This window comes from Aquarana catesbeiana, linkage group LG04 (assembly GCF_042186555.1).
Source record: "Aquarana catesbeiana isolate 2022-GZ linkage group LG04, ASM4218655v1, whole genome shotgun sequence".
NCBI classification, from domain to species: Eukaryota; Metazoa; Chordata; class Amphibia; order Anura; family Ranidae; genus Aquarana; species Aquarana catesbeiana.
The window spans coordinates 576,554,845-576,577,267 of record NC_133327.1 but is presented as its reverse complement, the minus strand read 5'-3'; the positions used below and the strand labels follow the sequence as shown (position 1 = coordinate 576,577,267).

The following is a 22,423-nucleotide window of genomic DNA, read 5'->3' as shown; positions in this document are numbered from 1 at the left end:
ATCCCAGATGGTTGACTTGGTTCAACTGTTATATCTCCGGGAGGCTTTGTTATTAAGAATCCTGCACAAGAACTTTAAGGTAGATCTACCTGCACAAGCAAATGTGGATTGAATGCAGTTCATCTGTTTCTGGCTGTCCAATATTTATTTAATTCTAATTTACAGAGAAGATATGAAACATTATTGTGAAAATGGTACACAGTCAGAAACTCGAGCAACAAGCTTTTCAGAGTCCAACCATAACTAAAATATAAGCTATGGGAGATACAGTTCAAACTCATGGGGTCAGTCCTTACTAATCCTACAACTACAATTTTCCATTTTTAGTTATATTTCAATATATTCCTCAGAATACAGGCAACACAAGATTACGCTAAGAAAACATGCATATAAAGGATTTAATATCATGAATATAGGTTTAGCTGCTTTCCAACCTGTGAATGTTTTTTCAATTAACAGACAGACTTTGACCTTCTACATTTCAGAGCTAGTCACAATAGAACATCTTTGTTTCTCATTGTAAAAGTAAATAGAAAATATGCATGACAGTTAATATATTTTCCCTCTCTGGAGCTTAAGGAGCCATTATAAAAAAAAAAACTGGTACTACGCAGAAAATAAAGCAATTTTATTTTGGGGAAAAAAAAGACTATTTGGTTGTATAGAGCAGACCACTTGGCTAAACGTGCCCCAACTTTTCACACACTATATAAAACATTAGGATAGCACAATGAAACCTTTAGATTTATGGTCACAGAGTAGAAATATTTAAAGAGACCCATATATTTTTGAATGGCTGTGAAAGCATTTATGTTTTCTGCGAGAAGTGCACGGCCAGGGCAAAGTAAGAACAGGTTACAGACCTGGCTTTTGAGTCTAGAAACAGACCATTTACCTTGCAGCCATATTAATCTCAGGAGTTGAATTCAGAAACACACGAGTCATATTGTTAAGAAAAACCTGCATGTGATTTCTTCTGGGTCACTTGATTGCTACAAAATAAAGGTGATGATTGTCCGCAGATGACATCACTGCATGTGTTTTTATTTTATTTGCACTCCACTTTCATATCATTGTGTATATGTTTTTTTTGTAAACTGATGGGCACTGTAGTGTTCATTAAAAGTCATAACAGGATTAGCAAAATCAGGTACGCCAATAGTAATTTAACCACTTAAGGACCGAGCTTCTTTTTGAGATGTGGTGTTTACAAGTTAAAAACATTTTTTTTGCTAGAAAATTACTTACAACCCCCAAACATTATACATTTTTTTTCTAATACCCTAGAGGATAAAATGGCGGTCATTGCAATACTTTCTGTCATACTGTATTTGCTCAGCGGTCTTAGAAGGGCACTTTTTTGGAAAACCGACACTATTTTGAATAAAAAAATAAGACAACATTAAAGTAAGCCCAATTTTTTTTATATTATGAAAGATAATGTTACGCTTCAAAATTGCGCCCACTCATGGAATGGCAAAAAAACTTTTACCCTTAAAAATCTCCATAGGCGATGTTTAAAAAATTCTACAGGTTGCATGTTTTAAGTTACAGAGGAGATCTAGGGCTAGAATTATTGCTCTCATGCTACCAATCACGGCAATACTTCACATGTGTGGTTTGAACACCGCTTTCATATGCGGGCGCTACTCACGTATGCGTCCGCTTCGGCGGGGGAAGGGCACGTTTAAAAAAAATGTTTATTATTTATTTTACCTTTTATTTTTACACTGTTTTTAAAAAAAAAAAAAAAATGTGTCACTTTTATTCCTATTACAAGGAATGTAAACATCCCTTGTAAAAAAGCATGACAGGACCTCTTAAATATGAGATCTGGGGTCAAAAAGACCTCAGATCTCATAGTTACACTTAAATGCAATAAAAAAAAGTGTCATTTAAAAAAAAAAATTAAAAAATGGCCCTTTAAGAGCTATGGGCAGAAGTGACGTTATGACGTCGCTTCCGCCCTGCATTGTTATGGAGACGGATGGGGGCCATCTTCCCCTCACTTCCCCGCCGGCCTAACAAGAGGATACCGGGGTAATGGCAGCTAGCTGCTGCCATAACAACGATGTCCTCATTCAAAGTAAGGACGTATATCGGCGTGTGGCGGTCCGGAAGTGGTTAAAGTTCTCTCCGGTAAAACACAAATGTACATCATTGAAATACATAAATAAGACTCACCCTGGCATTGCTGAAACTGAACCTGTGACCAGGCCATGAACATTTAGGCAAAAATTTGGGCCTAATTTGTCGCTGAATCAGAGAACAGGGACACACTGGCTCATGCCCTCAGCTGCATCCATTTCAAGTGTGAACCCAGCCTAAAAGTGATTGTAAATGTTCATTAAAAAACAAAAACAAACATGTTATACTTACCTGTTCTGTGCAATGGTTTTGCACAGAGCAGCCTCAATTCTCCTTGCATGGGTCCCCTACTGGTGCTCCTGGCTCTTCGCCCCTTCCCCCATGCCAAATGACCCCATAGAAAGCTGCCTGCTATATGGACACTCGTGCGGGCTCTGTCCTGAGCCAGCTGTGTCCCGGTAAAACAAACAGAGCATGGCTCACTCCCCCCCACCCCACTCACTGACTGTAATTGACATCAGCAGAAGCCAATGGCTCCCACTGCTTTGTCTGAGCCAATGAAGAGAGAGAGAGCCAAGAGAGCCTCTGTTCTCATGCACATTGCTGTATCAAGTTCTGGCTCAGGTAAGCATTTAGGGGGGCTGAGGGGGAGCTGGTAAAAAATACCCTTAGGCTTTAGAACCACTTTAAGGTTTTAAATATTCTTATCTAACAGTGATAGAGCTTTAAATCAAATAAGCCCTCTTTGCCCCGTAGTTGCAGATACTGTGGAGTACTATGAATGTTCACAGCACAAGCATTGAAGTGGTTTAGGTCAATTCTCTTAACAGCTCAGGACTCCTGCCCCCACCTCCTAGAATACTTGCTATATGTTTACAGTAAACATTAAAAGGCTTGAAGGCTGCAAAGTTATTGCTGTCAGGAGGAGCAGGATGAACTGACCTGGATTTGAGAAGGACTTCATTGCTTCTGCTTTGAATTTTGAGGATGAATTATCCCATTGTGCCTTTAGCTACAGAGGTCAGTGAGTGCTTGTTTAAGACTTTATACACATGGCTGCAAATAACCATACAGCATACAAAACATCCGTATTTTCTTTCCCAAGAGAGTAAATACAGCTGTACTGTACACTTTGCAACCAGTTGTGCCAATGTGCACACTGGTTGTTTTTACAGCTGTTTCTAGGGGCATCTGGCATTTTTTTCTAAACTCCCTGCATGTTATCCTAGGTGTCCATGCACACATAGTCTTTTGGCAGTATTTATTTGCAGGAGCATTTAGGGGCTTTAGAGGCAGGGGAAAAACACTGCCACTGTGTCCAGGAGCAGCAGAGTTTGGGCAGAAAAAAATGTTTGACTCTACTAAAAGCTGCTAGAAGCTGCTAGAAGCTAAATATATCTAAACGCTAGTGCTTGAGCATTGATTCACTTCAATGGCCAGAATAAATTATTTATTCTGGTCAATGAAATTAATTAATGCTCAAGAGCTTGACGCCTGTAAAAATTCCTAAAAGCTTGTAAAAGCTTTAGACACTTTTACAGACGTCGGGCATTTTTTCTGCAAAAACACTGCTGGCTTATGGTAGTTAAAAAACGTCTTGTGTGCTTGAGACCTTATGGCTTCTTTCACACTGTGGTGGCAGGCACATTAGCAGTAAAGCGCCGCTAGTTATAGCGGCACGTTACCGCTGTTTAAGCAGCACTTTTCAGCCACTAGCAGGGCGCTTTTAACCCCCAAGAAGGGTTGCGGCGCTTCCGAAGCGCTGCACATTCATTCCAATGGGCAGGGGCTGTGTAGGAGCGCTGTATATATCGCCTCAAAGATGCTGCTTGCAGGTCCTTTTTTTTCCCGTCCCACAAGCGCACTGCCCCAGTGTGAGAGCACTCTGGTTTTCACACTGGGGAGGCATGAGAGGCAGTTTTCAGACGCTTTACAGGCACTATTTTTAGAGCTAGAACGCCCGAAAACTGCCTCAGTGTGAAAGGGGTCTTAAAGTGTGTAACCACTTTTGCAGCCACATAGGAAAAACACCTACTTTATATTTGTTATGTGTACACTATAATTTTAAAATAACATTCGAAGATTTCTCCTTAACTTTTTACATACTCTTTTCTGAAAACTCAGAAGCAGGAACAGTTTTACTCAGCTTTTCTCTTCTATGTAATGTTTATGAGGGGGGCACTTTTACTCCAATCTGTCTCTGAAGTGTCCCTAAATAAGCAAACTGCAATTTATTCTGAACAATACAAACTACCTATAAAGCTCCGCAGATACACAACTAGCAAGTTTTTTTTTTTATTACTATTTTTAGGTATGATGTGGAACAGAAACAGATAACATAACAAACATATGGTGGGATTTTTTTCAATTTTGTCCGAAAAGGTAGAAATGCACTTTAAAAGCTCATTTACATTTAAAAATATGTAAACATTTGAATATTCATAGCTTGGCTTTATTTACACTTTAAATTTATAACATCAGCATTGTAATAACAATACAAACAATAATTATTATTGACAATTCAATATAAACGTTTTTGAAAAATCTTCTGTCACGTGTTGAGTGTTGACTGTTGGCCATTTCTTTCCACAACTTCCTGGATCCACTGCATGCTTTGCAGCTTCTCCTCTGCTGTTTACTTTCAATTTCTAAGGACTACATATCCCATGGTACCTCACTGCCTGCAAGCAGTGATTCCTGTACTGACTCTGCCTCCTAAAACTCCTCCTCTCAGCAGCTTTGAAGTATCGAAGGCAGGCTCTATAGTTCAGTAGGCAGGCTCTGAACAGATAAACGATGTGTCATGGGTGAAGGCAGACTGCCGTGATGTTTGTCCAGATAACGTCTACGTCAGTGTGGAAGAAAGGCAATGTTTATAGGACGTTAACAAAAGGAAACAGAGGACAAAATGTAATTACACTTGCCAGGCCCATGGACCCCAGGGTTCTGGAGAGATGTATATCCATGTTGTTACCTCTTCCTAGTTTGTTAACATAACATGAGTAGGGTTAAAACCTCCAGGTTTTTATTGCTGTGTCCAATCAGGGGTGATTTCCCTCACTTCAGGTAAATTCTTTGCCGCAAAAATGAAGGGGAAAGCTCCCCAGTGATAATAAAATCAGCAATGGAGATTCTAACCCTTCCCTATGCAACTGAAAAAAAAAATCCTTTATTGCTATCTGTGTCTCAGATAAAGAAGTTTTCCATTGTATCCTGTGCTGAAGGCATGAAAGGAAAATAGGTGATCATTCATGATCATACGGGAAGATCACCTATTTGAAAGAGTAGACAGAGCATACCCTTTGTCAGGCTTATAGTGCACCAATTATATGTTTAGAATAAAGTTGTTTTTTTAAATCTAACATCTTGGTGTGGCGCTTTTTTCAAACTCCACTATTGCTTCTACAGTTCAAGGTTGCTGTCTTCTAGTCCAGGGGTCTCCAAACTTTCTTAAAAAAGGGCCGGCTTATTGTCCTCCAGACTTTAGAACGGCCGGACTGTGACCACTGTAAGTGGAAATTTTCCTGGCATCCGTGGGACTAAACATCGCCACATTTGGCATTAGGGGGAGAAATAATGCCCCATCATTGGTATCATAGGTAGGAATAGTGTCCCATTATTGGTGTCATTGGTAGAAATTATCCCTCATTGTTAGTGTCAGATGGCATAATAGTGTCTTGTATCAATGGAAGAAATAGTGCCCAAAGGGCCGGTTAAAAGCAAGCAAAGGACCGCAGTTTGGAGACTACTTATTACCTAGATCCCCATTGGGACACCACCAGGATGTTTTTGTCAAACTGTATATCAAGAATACTGAAGTATATCTATCTAAGGCTCCAGCACCAGCAATCTACCACTTCAAGCTATTTTATATTGCAGTCTGTGTCCCTGCTGTGGTAATTCAACACCATAATTATCTTGATGACCCGTGTCACCGAGACAGCAAGTGTCCTGTTCCTGTGACAACTCTCTATTCTATTCACAAAGCTAAAAAGAAATTAAAACTAAAAAGTTTTGGCTTTACATATGCTTAAAAACATCAGTGCATTTTCACTGAACCTTGCACTTATCTAACTGTTTTAATGATGATAAAATAATTAAACAATCTGTTTAGACTTCCCTTTTTGCCATAAGAGAAATTGTATTCAGGACTATCCAGCAGGAGGATACAATTGCTGAACCATTTTGAATAATTTCAGCTCCTACTTTTCTATAACTCACTATTATTATAGAAGCAGAATTGATATTGCTGTATCATAGAATGCTGAACTCCGGTTGCTCCTCAACCAATTATATTCTGCTTCAAGAATAGGGAGACAAGCTGGCTAATTCTAACATAAACCTTTTATGTTTATCCCAGTATAATTAAATTCAGCAATTTTGTCAAATTTTTCCTGAACAGTTTAAAATTCATCACAATGGAGCAGAAGAGATAAAATGAACTTTCGAGTGGTCTACTGATGATATTTTTAAGTTGACATAATGCACGGATTGCTGAAGATGTGAACGTCATTATAAAAGAGGATAGAATAATGTTCAAAGCAGCTCTCACTGATGAGTGGTAATGTTGCAGATGAGGGCAATACAGATCTGTATAAAGTGTCAAGTTTATTATTGCACACTCTTCTTTGTCAGACTGTAGGATGAATGGCAACTTTTTTTATGCTCCCTCTGTCCAACTCCGAGTTCAGAGCTAATGCTTTTGGTAACAGCAAAAGATGTTCTGAATGATGTTTTCTAAATAGGACAATCACGAAGCAGATTTCTGAGCAGTGTTAACAGATAAAACATTGGCCCCACTAAAATGCGCTTACATCAAGGCTAGAGCCATTTACTTTCTAAAGTTTCTGTTACAGCAAAAAGGTAAGTCATGAGTCATGACATGATGAATTCAACCAGGTTGTAGGAAAAAAAAAAAAAAAAAAAGCAAAAATGCAGAGAAAACACTGATAACTATTCTATTGGAGCCCCTTTGTGTTCTTTACTGACATAACGTGGGAGAGTCAGTTGAAAACTATTATTTTACAAAATTGGTGACAATGAAAAACATTGAACTTTCATTACTTTGACTAGCAAAAAGAAATGTCTAATTGAAAACAAATAGTTATTTGCTGCGAATCAATAAATCAGGTCATAGTTTACAATCAAAATTAAAGCAAAATTGAAAATGTGACTTGCATTATACTGTTTGTTAGCACTTTACATTTCAGATGAATAAAACTGGTATAGTAGTTCAGGGACCAGCCATGCTGCCGGATGGACCACATGGTTATATTGTAGAATGTTAGTTCATTTGTTAGTTTTTGGCTGATGCTTTTTTATTTATTTATTTTTTCCTTTTATTACATTTTTATTTTTTTTTTGTAGTGCATTGGGTATCTTTTTGACTCTCATTTCGACCGCACCAACTTAAGCATTTACACAGCGTAATAAAGGATGATTTATAAAATGTAACCACAGGCCACATCTCTGCATATTTTCTGCTGTTCTCTGCCACATTTTTGGGTGCTGTAAGGTGTGAATGTTATATGATTTGTCCCATAGTGTTGCATATATTCTTATTCAGTGTTTACACCTGTTTATTCCTATGTCAAGGTCCTCTAGAATGTGTCTGAGGAAGACCATAGTCTCGAAATGTGTTGGACATCTGGGTATCACTCATCATGTATAGGCAAAACTAGCATTTCCCGTGACTTTATTTTGGGGGTGGGGTTTTTGGTTGATTTGTATGTATACAAAAAGAGCACCTTTGCATTTTACCATTGTTGCCAATTATATGAGATGTAATCTTTTAGGCCTGTGTTTGATTTTAATCTAATCAAGTTTTGGTATACTGTTTATTAATAAAAATGTGATAGGGCGCGCTAGGGTAAATAATATCTACTGGCAGTCCTCAATATGAATCCAGGATGTAGTAATGGTGACAGGTGTCAGAATTATAGGATATGGACATACTAGGATAAAAGTTCCAACATTGGGAAGTAGCCAGGCACTTGGGCAGCTCTACAGAAAGTAAAAGCAAAACTCTGCAATCAAAAAAGCAAAAAAAAAGAATGCGCCTCTAAGTGCAATGGCAAGGATATTTATTATATGGCATAAGAATAAAAACACTTATGCCCTGTACACACGATCGGACATTGATCGGACATTCCGACAACAAAATCCATGGATTTTTTCCAACGGATGTTGGCTCAAACTTGTTTTGCATACACACGGTCACACAAAGTTGTCGGAATTTCCGATCGCCAAAAACGCGGTCACATACACCACGTACAATGAGACTAGAAAAGGGCAGTTCCGAAACAAGCTTGGCACCCTTTGGGCTCCTTTTGCTAATCTTGTGTTAGTAAAAGTTTGGTGAGAGACGATTTGCGCTTTTTCAGACTCGTGGTTTTCAGATCGTTTTCTGCTGTTCAGTTTGTGCTTGTGGGTGTGTATCTGGTCTTGAGTGCGTGCAGTGAGTTCGTATTTGATTATTCAGCAACGCGCAACTGCTCGTTGCTGTTTTTCAGGTCGCTCTTCACAGGCCCTGCTGTTCTTCAGTGCTTTCTGTTATTTCATTCTGAGCAGCCGACCATTTTCTAGCCATGTTGCGTATACGTACTCCTCGTTGAGTTCGTGCTGTGCGGGGGCTTGGTGTTGGGGTCCTTCCCTTGACACAAGTCCAGTCCATGAACAGGGTTGGGGAGGAGTTCATGGACGAAGAATTGGTTGCTCCAGCGTGACCAGTTCTGTCATATGCCTTTGCTCCGTGAGATTCGTGAGAATAATCCTGATGATTTCAGGAACTTTCTCCGGATGACAGACCCCGTATTTCACCTTTTGTTGGCTTTGCTGACCCCTTATATTAGCAGGCAGGATACCTGCATGAGGCAAGCCATCACTCCCGAGCAGAGGCTAGTAGCCACCCTGCAGTACTTGGTGAAGGGGAGAAGCCTGCAGGACAGGCATCTCCCCCCAGGCTCTGGGGATCATTATCCCAGAGACCTGTTCTGCCATCATCCAGGTCCTGCAGAAGGAGTATATTAAGGTAAGATTTATCCTTTAATATCACATTTTATTGTATTTAATGTTTGATAATATATTATATTTCTTTCCTCATTCCCTAATTACCATGATTGTAATATGCTGTGAATGTCCCCTTTGTCCTCATGCATGCTTGTTTTTTGTTTTTTTTAATTTTGTCCTTCATACATATTTGCCTTTACTTACCTCCCCAGCATGCTCTCCTGGCCCTATATTCACCTCATGTAGTCACGTAACAATGTATTTTGTCAGCTCCATAGTAGTGCTTTACCCCAAACACCCCCTAAAATGTGTAAAAATGTGATTTGTGCTTTAAATTCAGGCAGAGTGCCAGAAGCTTTTTTTTGGTGTCCCAAAATCTTTTGGATAACAATCCTCTATCTACTGACTTTGCCAAACCCATACACACTCTACCCACCTCTTTAGTGGTCAGATTTATGGATGAATTCCCCAAAGCATGTAGTGCAAGGGCCTGCCTGAATACTTTCAGATGGTACTGTTTAAAGTTTTTGTATCCTATTATTATCTTGATAGGTAATAGCAGAATGTAAAAATGTGCTAAAATGTGTGCATTTATCTCTTTGTATTATGACACTTCTTACCTGTCCAGTGGGCTGCCAATAGTGTAAGTAAGGAGGGGCAGGCCAAAGTAATACACATTATTTAGGCATTCATCTCTCAATGAAGTGGAGAGGGTTACCTGTCCAAAACATCTCCCCCCCATAAAATTTTGCAAATGACCCATGAGAGGGGGGGATGAGGAATCTGATAGGCGGACCTTATACCTTTGTCTTTAAATACTCCCTAAAATAAATGTTATACTGATGTTGGCCAAGAATGTTTGTGTCTAATCTGCTTTCCCTGTTTATGTGCAAAATTATTAATTTATTTTTCTTGTTTGACTCCACAGTTTCCTTCCAACCCACAGGAATGGCAGACTGTGGCCTCCCACTTTGCCCAGTGGTGGGACTTTCTTAACTGCGGAGGGGCAATTGATGGGAAACACGTCCACATCATCCCACCACCCAACTTGGTATCATACTATTATAATTATAAGGGGTTCAATAGTATTGTGATTTTGGCGGTGGTGTCGGCTACTTACGAGTTCCGGTATGTGGACGTGGGGAAGAATGGCCGGATGTCCGATGGTGGAGTTATCGCCCAGACGGAGTTCTACAGGCGTCTCTAGAATGGCAGCTTGGACTTGCCACCTCCAGAAGACTCACCCCGGACCAGAGGGTTTTTAATTACCGGCTGGCCAGAGCCAGAAAAGAGTGGTGGAGAACACATTTGAAATCATGGCCAGCCGGTTCCACCTATTTCTTACACCCATACACACGGCGGAGTATAAACTGAATCATATCATCCTGGCGTGCTGTGTTCTACACAACTTTTTAAGGCGAAATTCTGCCAACTATGCTTCCTCAGTTGGGCCTGAGGCCGGAATTCAAGCAAATGAACCAACCCTGACGGCACTTGAAAGTGGCCGTCCTGGCTTGCCCCCCCGAGTGCCCGCGAGGTCCGTCTTAGATACCTTGATTACTTTGCGGGTAGGGGGGCCATCAATATGCCAGACAATGTCTGAGACATTTAGAAAATAAAAAAATCATTTTAAATACTAAAATCTTTGGTGACATTTACTGCTTGTGTTTCTTTTAGCTGACCCTGACAGAAATGTGGGGAGTCCTGAAAATGTTGTGATTGTGTAACCTTAAAAAGCCTTGTTGGGTGTTATTTACTAAAGGAAAATACACTTTGCACTACAAGTACACTTGAGCCTGCACTGAAACTGCACTTGTAGTGCAAAGTGGATTTGCCCTTAGGAAATAACCCCCATTGCCACTGAAAACACCAATTTTACCTTAATAAAATTTTAGGAGCATTGAAACAATAATCCACACATTCTTGAGTATCAATCTTTTTAATACCAGCACAATCACATGTGCATTTCTAAAAAGTTTTTTAAACAAACCAACATGTTTGTTGTATAACAATTTTTTCGGTCACATTAATACATATTGAAATGTCCATTTAAGGTAAAACAGGCATGTTTCAAACAAACAAGAAATACACAAATCTGCAACTTACAAAGTTCAACTTTTGTAGAAATTGAAGGCAATATCAGACATGAGTATTTAGAAACTGTGTTTGATATTGCGTTCAGATGGGGTGAAGTCACCCCTGGAAAAGCCAAATTTTGAAGATGCACACAAATTGCCGAATGTCAACATGTGCTAGCTGCCATCAAGGATCAGGGTATCAAGGGACGTGTTTTGGGGGTGCATCCCCTTCCTCACAGCTACTTTATTATTGAGGAAGAGGTTGCACCCACAAAACGCGTCCATTGATCTCCTGTGATGGCAGATAGCACATGTTGACACACTGTGTGCATCTTCAAAATTTGGCTTTTCGAGAATATGTCAAAAAAAGTGCAAAAAATTTTTCGATTCCAAAAACAAAGTCAGGGATTTGGAGGTGTTTTAAACTCTCCCTAAAACATCAATGATGTTCTTCATTTTGTTTTTAACATCATTGATGTTTTTCTGGATGTTTTCCAAGTCTCTGTTACACCCCATGATCTCCCTGATGAGGATCTGGGCACTCTCACTGGTGAAATGACCTGGATCCACAACATCACGATCACCTAAAAATAGAGAAACAAAAACATACCATGTATTATAGATATGCCGGCATCCATCTCTTACCTGAGCCTGTGGTCGCAGACACTCACCTGTTGTGGTGACTATTTCCACCACGTCTCCTTCCTCCTCCTCTGCTTGTCTTTGGTGGATTTCACCTTCCTCATGAGGTGGGGGGTCTGTGGTCTCCTAGGATGAGTGTTGTCCTCCAAGTCTTTTCACCCCTATGTAAAAAAAAAGATATACTTAGCACACAGATATTTGATGGCAGAAATAAGAATATGAAACATTGCTTGGAAGTGGGGTACAATTGTCTATTTTGGCAGAGTTGCAAGATGAAGAAATATTGTTTTCCTTTGTCAAGCTTGAATACTTACCTGTTTTGTACAAACTTCACAGATGGAGAAACCCCGATAGTATACACTGGAGCACCTGTGTGGGGCCCCCTAATAAAAAGGATGTTCTGGTGTCCCATACTGGTGCTCCAGCGTCCAGATGTGTAAACAGCTGCTGAGTGTCCTCTCCTTACACAGAATCTAGTTTGCATTACATTCTAGTTACAAACCCATCTAGACTCCAAAATTATTTTAAGAGAAGTAGGCCCGAAAAAATGTATTCAAATGCATATGGCCAAAACAATAGGGTTTTCTATGCCGAACGAACAATGTTTCCTATGAACGAACAATGTGCCCATGAACATGAAAGTTGCCATTTTAAACTGTACAACAGTAAAGAAAAGCACATGGAGCAGCACGAACGTAATAAAAATAAAGAATAGGAACACAGGACAACTACTTACTTTTTTGCAGCACTCTCCTGATCCTTCGAGGTCCAACCACCACTTCCTGAGCTGATCCTTGGATCGTCGTACCCCGAAATTCTTCTGCAGGCTCTTGACCACTCTCGCCATGATCTTGGCCTTTCTGACATTGGGGTTGGGGTAAGGTCCATACTTCCCGTCATAGTCGGTCCTCTTTAGGATGTCGACCATCTCCAGCATCTCCCCAAAGGACATATTTCCTCCTCCTCCTCCTCCTCTTTGCTGTAATTAGCACGCACCTGCTGTGTCTCCACCATGTGCTCTTCCCCCACTGCGCCGAACAAGAAGGGGCGGGGAATAGACTAGAAAGAACGTCAGGGGTTGGCGAAGTTTCACACATGCGCAGTGTATATAAAGCGTAACACGCGTGCGTAGTACGTACGATCTGTGAGCGAAGGAAGGAGTATCAGAGGCGCCGGTCGTGATAACGAAGGTAAGATCTAAACTTGGGCCTATACTGCTTCTAGATTGAGGCCTATATTGTAACAAGATTAGGAGAATTTCGCCTGACATTAGGGTTTGTCTTGTGTTGTGTCTTGCAGGTAAAATGGATGGCTTCAATGACCACAACTTCATCCCCCTGTTCATAGACAAATACAGGGAGCTGCCCTGTCTTTGGCAGGTCAAACACCCCCAATACAATAATAAACAAAAGAGGCAGGCAGCGCTGGAGAAACTGCTGGAGTTGGTGAAGCAGGTGGTCCCCACAGCAACCATCCCCTATTTAAAACCCAAAATTGGTGGCCTGAGGAGCACTTATCTTAGGGAGCGCAAGAAGGTCCAGGATTCCCAGAGTCCTGGAGCTGCAGCAGATGACATTTATGTCCCCAGGCTGTGGTACTATGAGAGACTTTGTTTTCTGTCAGACCACACTGGAGTCAGGGAATCCCTCTCAACCCTTCCTTCCACTTTTCCTTCCACCCTATCTTCTACCCCAGCTGAGGCTTCCGATGTCCAACCTGGGACTTCCAGCCAGGAAGAAGTGGAGGAGCCCAGCTGGAGTCAGGTATAGCATTCTTCTACAGATTTCTGGTCAATAAATAAATTATGTTTACTAGATATTATTATTGATCACTAATTGCTGATTTAATAAAGTGTTTTACATATCAATAGACAGTAGTGGGCAAAAATAATTGGGACAAGAATGAAAAATGCTGGGCTCAGAATGATCATCAGTTATATTTGTTAACATTCAATTTGCAACAGTCATGATGTGAAAATTGTGTGTGATTGATGAATAAAAAACTAAAACGATGTCCCTTTTTCATACACAGGAAGACCTCAGCCAGGACGAGGAGGCTGTGGAATGTGGCACACAAGAGGAGGCTGTGGAATGTGGCAGCCAGGAGGAGGCGGAGGTTAGTGGCAGCCAGGAGGAGGCGCGGCTAAGTGGCAACCAGGAGAAGGCCGGGCCCAGTAGGACCCTGACAGAATCGCAGGTTCCTCCCCTCCACCTTCCAACCAAAAGACCCAGGAAGGGAAGTAACGTGCAGGATTCAGCACTCAGGCTGATTCAGGAGGCTTCTGCGTCCCTTAGAGCCTTACCCACTCCTGAAGAGGCCTTTGCCTGCATGGCTGCCACAAAACTGCAGGGCATGCAGGAGGGCCAACGCCTCCTGTGTGAGGACCTTCTTTACAAAACTAAGGGGGTGAGGGGCGAAATCACACACAAAACCCACCTGTGTGAGTTGGACCATCCTCCTCCTCCTCCTGCCACAACTCTACCACCACAGCCACAGCGAGGAAGGAAGCGTGGAAGGAAGACCAGAGAGTGATGACCTGGGTTCAGTCTGGTCTGACAAAAGATGCAAGCTCTTGTATGACCACAGCCTGGGGACATACATGTCATCTGCTGCTGTTCAAGATCTCTTGGACTTCTGGACCACATTCCCTTAGATATTAACTCCTCAGGCCACCAATTTTGCAGTAAAATAATTGATGTCTGCCCTGGGGGCCAAAGGCTTCGCCAATTTCTGCTGTTTCTCCAGCGTTGCCTCCCTCTTTGTTTGGTTATGAGCCCTTAATAAAGGATTTTTTGTTTCAATTATACTTGCCTATGTATGTTTTCCTTCAAAAAGCACAGTTTGTTTGTGAGGAGGCAGGTACATTTCAAACCTACAATGTGAAATTAACAAGAGACAGCAACACCAAACAATCTCCTTGAGATTAAATAATACAAGATAATAATGGTGTTGTGGTAACTTGACACACAAAACACACCCAAAAATATTCAGGATGTAAAATCAAAAAATCAAAAAAATTAAAAACACAATCAGGCTTGAAAACAATACAAACCAAAAAAATATATATATATCTTTTTTGTCAGATGTGACAAATCAAAATATATTGATGAAATCTGTGTGAATATCAGCAGGAAAACTACTTAATTCTTCTAGCATTATAAAGAAGAAGAAAGTGCGCTGTATTAAACAATTTTAAACATTGCAGCCTGACGAAAGTGCTATATCCATCCATTTTACCAGACAGAGCTGTTCCGTCTCGGAATGTCTTCTGAGCATGCGTGGCACTTTGTGCGTCGGAATCGTCCACACACGGTCGGAATTGATGCGATCGGATTTTGTTGTCGGAAAATTTTATAGCCTGCTCTCAAACTTTGTGTGTCGGAAAATCCAATGGAAAAAGTCCGATGGAGCCCACACATGGTCGGAATTTCCAACAACAAGCTCCGATCGCACATTTTCCGTCGGAAAATCCGACCGTGTGTACAGGGCATTACAAGAATAAAGATAATAAAGGCTCATAGACATCATTACATGTGTACTGGTAAGGTAGCCCAGCTGGATACTCTGTCCTCCATGCTGAGTAGGGATGAGCTGAACACCCCCCGGTTCGGTTCACAGCAACAGGCAAAAAATTTGTTCGAACACCATTAAAGTCTATGGGACACAAACTTAAAAAATCTAAATTTTAAGGGTTAATATGCAAGTTATTATCATAAAAAGTGTTTGGGGACCTGGGTCCTGTCCCAGGGGACATGTATCAATGCAAAAAAAAGTTTTAATAACGGCTGTTTTTTCGGGAGCAGTGATTTTAATAATGCTTAAATAAAATGCTTAATTAATGCTAATTAATGCTAAAAATAAAAGTGAAATATTCCTTTATATTTCATACCTGGGGGGTGTCTATAGTATGCCTGTAAAGTGGAGCATTTTTCCCACGTTTAGAACAGACCCTGCACAAAATGACATTTCTAAAGGAAAAAAAACATTTAAAAAGTAATAGCGGCTATAGTGAATTGTCGGGTCTCGGCAATACATCAACATGGGGACAAGGTGCTTTGGGGGGCTACTCCAAAGCACCCTCTCCATGTTGAGGGCATGTGGCCTGGTATGGTTCAGGAGGGGGGGACTGCTTTCTCATCCCCCCTCTTTTACTGTGGCCTGCCAGGTTGTGTGCTTGGATAGGGGAAGGGTATGGATTTTTGGGGGGACCCCCACCCCGTTTTTTTTCAATTTTGGTGCGCGGTTCCCCTTAAAATCCATACCAGACTTGAAGGGGCTGGTATGGATTTTGAGGGGGACCCTTACGCCATTTTGTTTTTAAATTTGGCGCAGGGTTCCCCTTAATATCCATACCACACCTGAAGGGCCTGGTATGGAATTTGGGGGGACCCCCACGCAATTTTTTTTTATTTTGGTTCGGGGTTTCCCTAAATATTCATACCAGACCCAAAGGGCCTGGTAATGGACTGGGGGGGATCCCATGCCATTTTTTTCAATGATTTTTATCTGTATTGCCGAGACCCAACAATTCACTATAGCCGCTATTACTTTTAAATGACTTTTTTCCTTTAGAAATGTCATTTTGTGCAGGGACTGTTCTAAATACAGGAAAAATGTGCCACTTTACAGGCATACTATAGACACCCTCAGGTACGAAATTTAAAGGAATATTTCACTTTTATTGTTTCACTTTACGCATTAATAAAATCACTGCTCCCAAAAAAACGGCCATTTTTAAAACTTTTTTTTGCATAGATACATGTCCCCTGGGGCAGGTCCCCAAACACTTTTTATGACAATAACTTGCATATTAACCCTTAAAATTAGCACTTTTGATTTCTCCCATAGACAATTCACTATAGCTGCTTTTACTTTTAAATTACTTTTTTTCCCTTAGAAATATAATTTTGTGCAGGGACTGTTCTAAACATGGGAAAAATGTGCCACTTTACAGGCATACTATAGACACCCCCCAGGTACGAAATTTAAAGGAATATTTCACTTTTATTGTTTCACTTTAAGCATCATTAAAATCACTGCTCCCGAAAAAAGGAGCGTTTAAAAAAAAAAAACTTTTCATTGGTACATGTCCCCTGGGGCAGGACCTAGGTCCCCAAACATTTTTTATGACAATAACTTGCATATAAGCCTTTAAAATGAACATTTTTGATTTTTCATGTTAGTGTCCCATAGACTTTAATGGTGTTCTGGCGGCTTTCGAATTTGCACCGAACACCGCATTTTGTTCAATGTTCGCTAGAACATCCGCACAACCAAAGTTCGGCCCAAACTTATGCTCGGGCCGAACCGTTCGCCCATCCCTAATGCTGAGCCACAGCAAGAGGATTATCCACCAATAAGATGGCCATCCAGAACCATCCCTCTGGGCTTGTACTTTACACTGGTTCCAGAAGCCAGGTGGCCATCTTACCTGTGTTTATTAAGTGTTACTTTTTCCGGTGTCCTTTAAAATCCCTCCCATCCATTAGACTTTTTTTTGTACTAGTTTAGGAAGTAAATGTATCACCACAAGTTGATTCACACCAGAAGTTGAATTTACTACACTAATTTTTTTTATTTATAACACACACAAGTTATGTCTGGAAAAAATAATTTATTACACTAGAAAAACGAATCCTAATGCTAACGTAAAAAGAAACAACTATGAAATTTAAAACAATTTAAGTCAGCAGCTACAAATACTGTAGTTGTTGACTTTTAAGAAATGCTCACCAGTCCAGGAGTCTAGTGCTGTCTTCACCCAGGCGGTTCTTTGCCAGTCTTCATAACAACAACGCTGCCATGTTGACTGTGGGAGCTGGCTGTAACTTCCTGCTGTTTCACACACTAAAACAAACACACATGACTCTGTATACAGAACAGTGATCTGGTTGCTTCTTCTCCCTGCTTTGCATAAACAGCCAAATCTGTATTTAAAAGCAGTGCAATTTTACACACATTACACTTGTTAGGCACACAGTTAACACCTCAATTGCACCCAGGTGTTGACCCCTTTCCAGCCAGTGTCATTAGTACAGAATTATATGTGATCACTGTATTAGTGTCACTAGCGATGTCAGTTAGTCAGCTAGGGATTGGTTTACTAAAGGCAAATGCACTGTACACTTTGCAAAGTGCAGTTGCACTCTGCAAGAGCAGTTGCTCCAGAGCTTAGAAAATGAGCAAAAGCTCTACTGACCTCCATCATCCAATCATGTGTAAGCAAAAATGCATTTTGTTTATTTTCCTTGCATGTGATTGGGTACTTTTTGCAAAATGAAGCATTGCCTCATTTACTAAGCTCTGGAGCAACTGCACTTTGCACAGTGCACAGTCTATTTTCCATTAGTAAATTAACCCTATAGTGTACCTCCAGGCAAGGGTTTGTTAGCGCCAGATGGCCTGCCACACTATCACAATCCCAGTAGGAGTCACTGAATACCACCATTATAGTATAGTGTCTATAGCTGCGTAAGTTTCAGTATATATACCAAAGTTTGAAGATGCTATAACTTTAACGCAAATCAATTAATACACACTTATGCCCCGTACACACGGTCGGACTTTGTTCGGACATTCCGACAACAAAATCCTAGGATTTTTTCCGACGGATGTTGGCTCAAACTTGTCTTGCATACACACGGTCACACAAAGTTGTCGGAAAATCCGATCGTTTTAAACTCGGTGACGTAAAACATGTACGTCGGGACTATAAACGGGGCAGTGGCCAATAGCTTTCATCTCTTTATTTATTCTGAGCATGCGTGGCACTTTGTCCGTCGGATTTGTGTACACACAATCGGAATTTTCGACAACGGATTTTGTTGTGTGTCGGAAAATCCGATGGAAAATGTCCGATGGAGCCCACACACGGACGGAATTTCTGACAACACGCTCTGATCGGACATTTTCCATCGGAAAATCCGACCGTGTGTACGGGGCATTATTGGGATATTTTTTTTACCAAATACATGTAGCAGAATACATTTTGGCCTGAAATATGAAGAGATTTGATTTATTTTTATTTTTATTGGATATATTTTACAACATAAAGTTTAAAAATGTTCTTTATTTTCTCATTTATATAATAAAAAAAAAAAAAGTTATTCTTTTTCAAAAATGTCCGTCTTTTTTTGTTTGTTTAGCAAAAAAAAAAAAAAACCCAGTAATGATCGAATACCACCAAAAGAAAGCTCTATTTGTGGGTAAAAAAATATATCAATTTTATTTGCATAGACATAGATTGCATAGCATGTTGCATGACTGTGTAATTGCCAGTTAAAATAGTGCAGTGCTGAATTGCTAAAAATGGCCTGGTCATGAAGGTGGTAAAACCTTCTGGAGGGAGGAACAGGTGCCTGTTAGAAAAAGGTACATGCGAGTTTCCCTGCATCCAATTCGCATGACAGGCGAGTGTGACCGGCTCTCAATGGAGCCAGTTCACACAGGTCTGGGACGGCAGTGGTTCGGATTGCAGAAGGTCCCTGTTTGTGTCTTTGGGTCTGGTTCAGGTGCGAATCCAGGCAAAAATTTGGACCTTACTCGCACCTGACATAAATGCAAAGAATAGAGATGGCAACTCCAAACGTCCTTGTTGCTTTTTTATTGGTGCATAAAAAAAGTGAGTAGAAACATACAGGGGCTCACGCGTTCTGGCTTACAAGCCTTGAATCGCACCCGAACCAGTGAACAGGTACGCACCGGACCCCAGGCAAGAACCCACAGCCACACATATGTGAACCCAGCTTAAAGGATAAGTTCACCTTTGGGAACATGTTACATGTTTCACAAGTTTTTAGGGTGGAACGTGTAACATGTTCACGATGCTGCAGCCACTGCCGATCTCCTCCCTGTGAAAGCAGTACAGGGAGAAGTTCCCCATACTAGCTGTCACTTTTTAAATCAGCGCGGCTGTGTGAGGCTCTGCCCACACGGCTGCATCATTCATTCATTCACACAGCTCTTAGTGTGAATAAACTACAAGCTTAGCAGCTCTCGGCTTGTAGTCCTCAATGAACTATCACAGCACTGTGGAGCGTCGTCATAGTTCATTGATTCTTTCTGTCAGTGTATCTGCTTGCCCATACAGGATGTAAGGGCACACAGATACAGTACACTTACAGATCTGCGGAAGACCCACATGACACCAGTGATCTGCTTTACAGGCTCAAAAAAAATTTTAAAAAATAACTGCACATTTTTTTTCATCTGCAACAAAATGTGCATTTATAATATTTTTCCAACATGTGAACTTATCCTTTAAGCTAATTTCTAAACCTAGCCATTACCCTTAACCACTTCAGCCCCGGAAGGATTTACCCACTTCCTGACCAGGCCATTTTTTGCGTTACGGCACTGCGTCGCTTTCACTGACAATTGCGCGATCATGCAAACGTTGTACCCAAACAAAATTGATGTCCTTTTTTACCCATAAATAGAGCTTTCTTTTGGTGGTATGTGATCACCTCTGCGGTTTTTATCTTTTTGCGCTATAAACAAAAAAAAGCAACAATTAAAAAAAAAAAATATATATATATTTTTCACTTTTTGCTATAATAAATATCCCCCAAAAAAAGTAATATCTTCATCAGTTTTGGCCAATATGTATTCTTCTACATATTTTTGGTAAAATAAATCGCAATAAGCATATATTCATTGGTTTACGCAAAAGTTAAAGCATCTACAAAATAGGGGATAGATTTATGGCATTTTTATTATTTTTTTCTAGTAATGGCGGTGATCAGCAATTTTTAGCAGGACTGCGACATTGTGGGGGACAAATCGGACACTTTTGACACTTTTTTGGGACCAGTGACATTTATACAGCGATCAGTGCCATAAAATGCACTGATTACTGTATAAATGATACTGGCAGGGAAGGTGTTAACACTAGGGGGCGATCAGGGGGTTAAAACAGGAAGAGAAGACTTCCTTGCTCGAGAGACAGACCCCTGAGCCTCTGCAATAGGGAAATCACCTGACCAAAGACTGAGTCAACTTGTCCCTGGAACAGAGGCCTGTAAAAGCCAGGGGTGAAACCAGGCCAAATGAATTGCCTCACATGAGGCTACCCTCAGTTCTAGGCCTCTCACACAAAAGTGGAGATCCAGATTGCTCCTGGTACAGACAGCTTAAATCTGAGACTAGAGTGTGTAAAGTTTTCAATGAGGAAAAGCTCTATGCCCTGAGCTGTGAGTAGGGCCACCCAGACAAGGTGAGTCAGTTCCAGCGACGATCTCTGAAGGCTCTGAACCTATCCAAATTACTGGAATATCTGGAGGACCATGTCAGGTTGCTCGATAGAGCCTGCACCAATTATTCTTGATCTAAGGATCTCTCTATGAGATTATTTCAGGAAGGCAATGAGGCTAGTACTGGGCCCATCATCCTAATACACAAGGTGCTGACCAATAGACAAGGGGCAGGATCCCAGAATGGTAGTGCATGGTTCCAAAAGCAAGGCACAGACATTGATTAACCACTTGCCTACTGGGAACTCAAACCCTCTTCCTGCCCAGGCCAATTTTCATCTTTCAGCGCTGTAGCATTTTGAATGACAATTGAGCTGTCATGCAACACTGTACCCAAATAAAATTTTTAGCACTTTCTTTAAGTTGTATTTAATCACTGCTGGGTTTTTTATTCTCTGCTAAAAAAAATGAAAAAAGACCGAAAAATTTGAAAAAAAAAAAGTTTTCATAGTTTGTTATAAAAATTTTGAAAACGTGATTTTTCTCCTTCATTGATGTGCGCTGATGAGGCTGCACTGATGGGCACTGAAGGGCACTGATAGGCTGCACTGATGGGCACTGATAAGGTGGCACTGATGGGCACTGATAGGTGGCACTGGTGGGCATTAATGAGGCATCACTGATGGGCACTGAGAGGTGGCACTGATGGGTTGCACTGATGGGCACTGATGGTTGGCACTGAAGGGCACTGATAGGTGGCACTGATAGGTGGCAATGATAGGTGGCACTGATGGGTGGCACTGATGGGCACTGGTAGGTGACACTGATAGGCATCACTGATCAGTGGTACTGATGATGAGGCACTGATGAGCATTGATTGGCAGAACTGATGGGCCTTGATAGGTGGCACTGGTGGGAAAAGTTAGGTGGCACTGGTGCATACTGATAGGTGGCACTGGTGGGCAGTGGCAGGTGGCACTGGTGGGCACAGGTAAGGCAGCGGTGGCTCTCTGTGAGGGGCCGATGTCCCTCTGACAGAAGTCAGTGATTGTTTTTTTGTTTCCCTCATGCTGAGGGAAACAAAGCTGTTTACATCAGCTGTTTACATCACATGATCAGCTGTAATTGAATGGCAGCTGATCACGTGTAAGGGGCCGGGATCAGCCCCTCACTGCGATCTGTGATAAGATGAGTCTCATAAACAAGGTGATCACAGAGCATGCCGTGCAGGCCCCCGCAGAAACGCATAGACATTGCTTGCTCAACAGACGTCCTCCCGGCAATTAAGGCCCATGCTGTAGCTGTCATTCGGATATAGCGCAGGAGGGAGGTGGTTAAGGGATAGGAACATTGATTATCTTTGATGCCCACCAAGCCAGAAAGTGCCCTAGGTGAAGAGAGGCAATGAAAATTTTA

The 22,423-nt window shown here is 41.2% G+C and overlaps 1 long non-coding RNA gene across 1 annotated transcript in view; it reads right to left on the bottom strand.

The window, feature by feature from the left end:
• Positions 1 to 17,678, bottom strand: part of LOC141141578 (uncharacterized) — a 63,177-nt gene extending 45,499 nt beyond the window's left edge. Inside the window, exon 1 of the long non-coding RNA XR_012244138.1 lies at positions 17,550 to 17,678. This is a non-coding gene — a long non-coding RNA (uncharacterized lncRNA). The remainder of the gene's footprint in view (positions 1 to 17,549) is intronic.
• Positions 17,679 to 22,423: the final 4,745 nt, after the last annotated feature.